The sequence below is a fragment of the Megalops cyprinoides genome, chromosome 14, assembly GCF_013368585.1.
Source record: "Megalops cyprinoides isolate fMegCyp1 chromosome 14, fMegCyp1.pri, whole genome shotgun sequence".
Lineage (NCBI taxonomy): Eukaryota > Metazoa > Chordata > Actinopteri > Elopiformes > Megalopidae > Megalops > Megalops cyprinoides.
In genome coordinates this window covers 12,151,829-12,159,293 of record NC_050596.1, presented here as the reverse complement: position 1 = coordinate 12,159,293, position 7,465 = coordinate 12,151,829, and positions in this window count along the sequence as shown.

Below are 7,465 nucleotides of genomic sequence, written 5' to 3'. Positions count from 1 at the left end.
CCCTGCTGAGAACAGGGTTTTAAATACATCTGTTGAGAAATGGTTTTATTTTCATACATATTTTCACACAGTTGGGAAGCCTCGCTGACCTCCATGTCTTGACCGAAATGGTCACACGACAAAGGAAAGAATAGGCACATTCATGAGTGTCTGAGGTGAAAGTTTTAAATACCACACACATCCTCCTCCCTCCCCCTTTCCCCTATCCCCACACTGATGGAAGTTTGCACTATTTTTGACGGTATGGTGATGTTGAACGCATTGAACTTGAATTATTTGAAATGGGTCTGTGAGATGCGGCTGCAGGAAAGCTTAGAAGCTTCAACCCTTGGCTGTGTTCCTCTGACTCTTTAGCACTCCCGTTTGACTTCAGTCTTCTCCACTCCACCCCTCTCCCCCAGAGAAAGAAGGGAAGAGCTGTTTGCTTATCTACAGGCTGAGTACCAAAAGCTCCAGCAGATGCAATGAATAAACATCTGCACTCTCCATCTTAGAGGACCACAGCCATTTTTTTAAGCCGAAAATTTCTCGTAAACTTGTGACAGCCTGGCTGATATTGTGTGCAGTTTTGCCCTCCGATTAATGTATTGGTTACTAAAAAAACATCTGCGTCCTGGCATTGCTCCTTGTACTGACATTGCCTGGTGCTCATGAAGTTTATCGTTGGGAAACAAACCTAATGAATACTAGTGCAGGAGAGCAAAATGTCTTCTCGGTTTGGATTTTATTGCTTCTCCTGCTACTGGCAGTGTGTGTGTGCATGGTCACACATGCCTGACAGTCAGTCAAAGTGGTCCAATAGTATAGTCTGTCAGGGTCGGCCAATAGTCTCTGATAAAGACACTCTGGAACCTATAGACCAGTCTCTGGCTGACACCTCTGCTTTACTAGCTGGTAAACAACCCATACTACTCTCGCCTTCAGAAACAATAGCATCATCTCTGACCTTTTATTGTTTCGGTAAATGATGTAACTAGCTAGCTAGTGTGGGACAGATAGCTTAGTTAACTAAGCAGTGCTAGCTATATGGTCCTTAATCTCTCACCAGTGTTTGGATTTCTTGAGTTACTGTGTAGTTTTTCTGTTCAAATTTACAGCACTAGGCTCTGTGCAGCCAAGCTGGTCAAATTGTCCTAGTCCAAACTGATGCCATACCTGCAGTTTAAAAGTTTCTTCATCCTTCCTCTTGAGTGAACAGGAAAGTGAGCCCTCCTTCTCATACTCGTTCTTGTTCAACTACATTCTGTCATCTTCCACGCTCTGATTGGCTCTACAGATTACATGTAGAAAACACCAGGTGACTACCGGGCATGGTTGGCCACCAGCAGTTTTTGGACAACCGTAGGGGGTGTCCCCATAATCCTATTTAATACCTACTAACAAAATGATAGGGAAAAAAATGCTATCATAAACGACTTACTTAAATGTTCAAAAGGTTGTAAAGAGCTTGGTAGTGTAGGTGCCCCTCCAAACAAAGCTGCTCCTCCCCGACCTACACTAGGACCAAGATCCAAACGGTGTGTCTTATGTCACCAAGGCAGGTTTCTTTCTGCTGTCACTCCAGGTGGTAAACATACGGAGTGCAGGCATTCTTGTAACATTGTATCAGTGTCGTAAAGTTTGCCGCTAGTAGCAAGCAGAGAGGTTATGTGGTAGGCGATATGTGTTTGTCTGGAAAAGAACAGAATGATTTTTAACTATATGGCTGTTCAGAGTGTCCGAATAATGCTCTCTGTCCAGTGCCACTCCATTTTCGAGAACGTAATCGGGTGCTCCCATTGTTTCTGTCTTTCTCATTCCCACAGAACCAGGCCTGAAGTCTTCCTCAACCTCTGATAGGGCGCACTTACTTTAGGACTGAATATTTGAACCAGTCATTGTGTTTTGCTGTGAAGAGTCTTTTGCTTTTTGATTGGTTCAGACAAGTAGACAGTAGGTAGTCGATCTACCTCTTATGGGGTTAAGGAAGTCTCAGATCTACCTCCCCTCTATCCTCTTCCCCCCCCTCCTGTCTCTCATCCCTCCACTCTGTCACAGTTGTACCCTCTTTCTTTATTACCTCACCCAAAGCATTGTGGGTGATCTTGAGATGATGCCACTGTGGCTGTATTGACCTGTGGAATAAATGTCTCTCATTACTGGACTAGCCTTGTTTGTGTAGCTTAGCGGACTGCTGTGTGAATTCTGTGAACAAAACGCCAGTTACTGGCAGCTCAGAAGTGAGAGGCTTACTCTTTTGTGGGTGTTTTTGTTGTTGCTTTTGTATCCACTCACTCCATCCATCCATCCATCCATCCATTCATTCATTCTTTCATTTATTTGTCAGACTTGGTATGATATGCTTAGAAGCACATGCACTATGTGCGCTGCTTAGTCCCATTCACGTATTTGGGAGGTGTGTCATGTGACTTGAGACTGCTGATTGGTTGAGTGCAGGGGGAGAGGATAGGTTATGGGACTGGACCCCCTCCTCTCCCTGACTTTTCCCTGCTGGTGTAGGAGGCAGTGCCATGTAGCCGCAGACACTGCAGCACACACCTGCGTAACAATTTTTTTAGGATGTAGAGGCCATTGTGTAATTTATGCAATTTGCCAAGGACTGAGGTATGACATAGGCTGTTGTATAACTGCTTTGTCTAATGTCTGTTATCTAATACAGAGGGATGCATGCTCACTTACAATTGTACAATAGGTGCAGTGTGAGAAAAAGAGAAAATAAGTCTAAGGCTCTCGTTCTTAGGGCAGGCTGAGCCCTGCAGACTGGGTTTATACCTGTTTGTGTCATCATCCAACAGTTACTGGAACAAATTACCTTCATTCCATGGGGGTAGGTGTTGATGTTCATCGGTCACCCTGTTAGTCACCCTGCGATTCATCAGGCACCTATGGCTCACTCAGATGACGTCTCTCCTCTGTTCGGCCTTTGCTGTTGTGGTGCGCTGTGGGAGTTGTAGTGTGAAAAGCGGTTGTTGTTGGCATACAAACGTGTAAATCAGAGGACTGTGTTCTGTATGCCCAGCACTCCTGCGTTAGTGCAGAGAATGCTTTAGTGAGATGAGCTTGATAAATTGGCAATTTATATATGGGGGTGGATTAGCATGAAATGTAGTACAAGTAATCTGCACACTTCTCTAATGCTCCTAAAAATGATTTACTGGCACCAAATGGGAAACACTTTATTCCCTTTCAAGCTTTGTCCTTTTTATATGCAAATATATTTAATTGCCTTTGTACTTATGAGCATTAGAGCCATGTGCAGTCTCTACTTTTTTTAAGCATCTGTAAACGGTGAACTGAACAGCCCTCTTTCAGTGTAACATCTTTTCCCTAATCACAGGCCATATCAGTGAGATTGAGTGCAGTGTCAGATCCCCAAAGAACTCACGTGCCCCCTCTGCTGGACAGGTGCAGTAATACACTGCTTTGGGAGGGTTCAGGCTGTTGCCACAGCAGTGTGACATCAGGTCACACAGATTGATATACTCAAACTGTAGGTCTGTGCGTAATCTTTCCTCAAATGTTGTGGAAACACTTAAATGGTGTTACACTTGGTTACAGCATCATAACGGCATTGAGAAGACATTTTAATTTCACTCAGATGTTCCCTCTTGCCTGATATTGTCAAGTTCAAAGCCACAGTAATTGGATGATACCAGCCTTTGTTGGAATGACATCATCCTTTTTTCCTGTTTGGATGATGTATGTTTTTTTTTCCCCCAGAGGTATGACCACTTCAGACAGGACAGAGTGATGGAAGTTGTAACAGAGAATGCATGTTCTTTGTTTTGTGTTTTTACACATTTACACAGTTTGAACTCTAATAATTATCAGGGTAGGGTGACAGTTGTAGACACTGCAGGCAGTAAAGACTCACATCCCTTACAGGAGTCTGATACTGCATGTCCCCCGAAGTGGTCCATTCAAGCTCCCTCAGACATCTTTGCATTCTTCTGATGATTTGGAGACAGAATCCAGGTCGGAATATAATCAGAAGGAAAATTACTGTCCACTGTTATTATGCAGGGAATCTTTATTGAGTGCTCACTTAATGTAGATTTTGCTTTTTTGTTATATATTTTTTGGAATGAAAAATATCAATAAATGATGGCTCCATATACAGTTTGCTACACAGAATGAACTGTCATCAATTTTATTTGTGTTTGGTATGTTCATAAATCAACTTGTTTCTAATTCAAATTAGAGATTTAAAATATTAGAGGATAATGGTTTTTGCAATTATGCCAGTAGAAGTTCACGAACATCCGTTAAATATTATGGTTATGTGTTTTCATTGTCAGTTTGCTTCCCTGTGTGAAAATGGGGAAAAAAAAAGCATTTGGTTATACATGGCCCCCTAAAGGCTGGGAGGACCATTGCATGTTACCCTCTTGTTTCTTATTTGCCCAGATACTGATGGGCTAAATGAAGGTGTGCTTATGGTTGTCAGCAGGTTGGAACTGTGAAGCAAGGCTAACCACACATTCTGTCCTCTTCAAACCAATGATGGACTGCCATTCCTAACAGAGCTGGGGTCAATTACATTTGAAAATGAATTGAAATTCAGGGTAATTGAACTATCTTCATAGAAAATGATAGTCAATGAACTGAAAATCATCTGAATTTCAGTTCATTTCATGAATTGACTGAATTGAAATGGAATTGACCCCACCTTTGATTCGCAATGGCAGCCTATATAGCATACAGTTACTCATTGTACGTCAGCTAAAGCAATTTAGGTTAAGGACCTTGGTAAAGAGTACTGCCTTAACCTAGATTTGCATTTGGGTCACAGGACAAGCCGCCCAGCCTCTCCACACTACTGCCCAGTCACATACAGAAAAGCTGGGTACAAACAGCATCGTACATAGGCAACAGTGTGGCGTAGTGAGGAGCACGACATGTAACCGAAAGGTTGTCTGTTCCATTCCCTGCTGGGGCACTGCTGGTGTTCCTTTGGGCAAGGTACTTACCCTAAAATTGAATTGAAGTAATTGAAAAAAATATCCAGCTGTATAAAGGGATAAAATTGTAACTGATGTCAGTTGCTCTAAATGACAATAATGTAACATTCTGTTACATTACTCACCATCAAAGAGTGCTGTGAAACTGGAAATATTACCCCATTTAACTGATGTTTATGTTTTGTTACAGTTTCAGCGGCCTTACATGTGTATACCTGCCACACAGAATTCCCATTGTCATCCAATACAAGGACAAACACAGCAGGTGTTAAAATTCATTGTGCCACTCTGCAGATGCACCAGAGGCCTGGGCTCTGATTAAAAGGTCACACTAACGTTCCTGTCAGCTCTGAAACCTTTCCATCTCTTAGCCCTGACCTGTCCTGTCCGTATCACCCCTCCTTTCTCAAGGCTGAGAGAGACCAGGGGGACTGTTGTGACCTACAGCGTTGCTTTTCTTATGAACACATCCTCATTCCTCACACATAATCCCTCAGAACATGTGAAATGGGTCAGAAAACATGAGCCCTGGGAAGGGGCGGTCTGCATTCTGTGCAGACTGACTGATCTTTATAATGCACGGATCAGCTGAAACGGGCATAGTGAATTGGGTAAGCCATCCGGATGATTTTATGATCAGTGAATCTTGCACACTTTTGAGTGCCATGATGCTCTAAAATGCTACTTTTCTGTCTGAAAGATGAAAGACTGAGTGCCTGGAGCATACTGTCACCTGCATTTATTTAGCTTCACAAGTAAAAACTAATTTTCACAATCAAGCTTTGATAAAAACAAGATAGAAATGCCACTGAATTGCTGGGGTTTCTCTGACAGTTGCTCTAAACCAGAGAAGTCAAACTCAGTTCTCGCTTTTAATATGTTAATTAATCCAATCATTTACCCAGTTTTGCATTTTACAATGAAGGGATAAATTACATCAGAAGATTGCACATGTGCCCTATGTTCAAATATTTCAGTGCACCATGTTTTGGGGTTTGTGTGCCAGAGTAAATGTAAACAGATTATGAACTGATTGGACTCATCAAGGCTGATAGAGCAACAAAAAAAAAATCAGCATAAAATATTATCCCTGCAGGCACTGAGTTAGACACCCCTGATCAAAACCAAATATGGCCACATGTTGGTGTATGAAGCCTGAATGGCTTCTTCATTGGCAGGAAACTGAGGATCTGAAGCATGCCAGATCAGACTGGATCAGCACATGAATATCGTGCACTTATATCACACCACCCCCCTCCCTCCTCTGTAGCCCATGCCCATTCTGCCCTCAGAATTCATGGCACAGAGCACCCATCTGTCACAAATGTGCAGTCCGATGTATAAATCACTTGTGTAGAATTAAATGTACATACTGTATGTATTCACTTATGAGATAGGGCTGTATTTGGCAGTAGCGCCCATAGTGTAACTATATACTGTACGTATGCACAGCTGAGACAGGGCTGCATTCGGCAGTTGTCTCCTTTTCGTAGCGTGTGTATGCACAAGCGTAAGAGAAAAGGGGAAAGAAAATATGTGTATTAGTTGATGAGTCCAGTGAAATGTGACTAAATTATTCACAGAAAGGGAGGAGAGTCTGTCTCCTCTATGCACAGAATATATCTGTAAATAGATTATACAGCCAGAACATTTCTACTCTGTTTAAGCTAAAAAAAAAAAAGGGACTAAATGAATCTGTATATTCACATTTGTTCCTACCTGAAGAAGAATTAACAAAGAAATGAATGCCTATTGTACATTTGTAACCAATTATAGCCTGGCCATAACCTGGGCCGTGTTATTTTTTTATTGTTTTATTATTTCTTTGCATGGAGTGCAGTATCAGTCTCACACTGACAAAGTCTGACATTCAGGGATTCATTTCTAAATGGATGCAAAACAAAAGGTTTATCTGGGCTGTGGAACACAAACTGCATTGTACCTGCATTTGTCTCTCAATGAATAAAATAAAATCTCTGGAGTAGCTGAAAATGAATTCCTTCTTTGGTTCTTTGTTTATCTCTGGAACTGCTACAGCTGTCATTTTCTGTTATGCTATATCGTAGACCCTTAATAATGTGATGATCAGGGTAACACTGCTGCTTTGATAATGTATTACCAGCCCATTAAATGGACTGAAATTCTGCCAAGGTGGTGGCTTTGAACATTGAGCATGTTCACTCCCCACAAACTGGAGTACTCTCTCATCCTATCACCCCTCAAGGTTCATTTGCTGCGTCTGTTGCTGTCAGCATGTTTCAAAATCTTAAAGCAGAATTTTACTCATGGTGTTAATTATTATTAATGTTCCCAGTGTGAGATTTTTGGACTTTTTGAACAAAGGCAAAAGGCTTTTATGACAGTCTTTTATGACAGTCTTCATAAGTCCTCAACCTTATTAGTTTTACACGTGCTGATTAGATACATGTCTATTCCTGCTCTCTGTCTCTGTTCCTTCCCGTCTCATGAGACGATCCAATTGCGAATCCCAGCACATCTGGGGA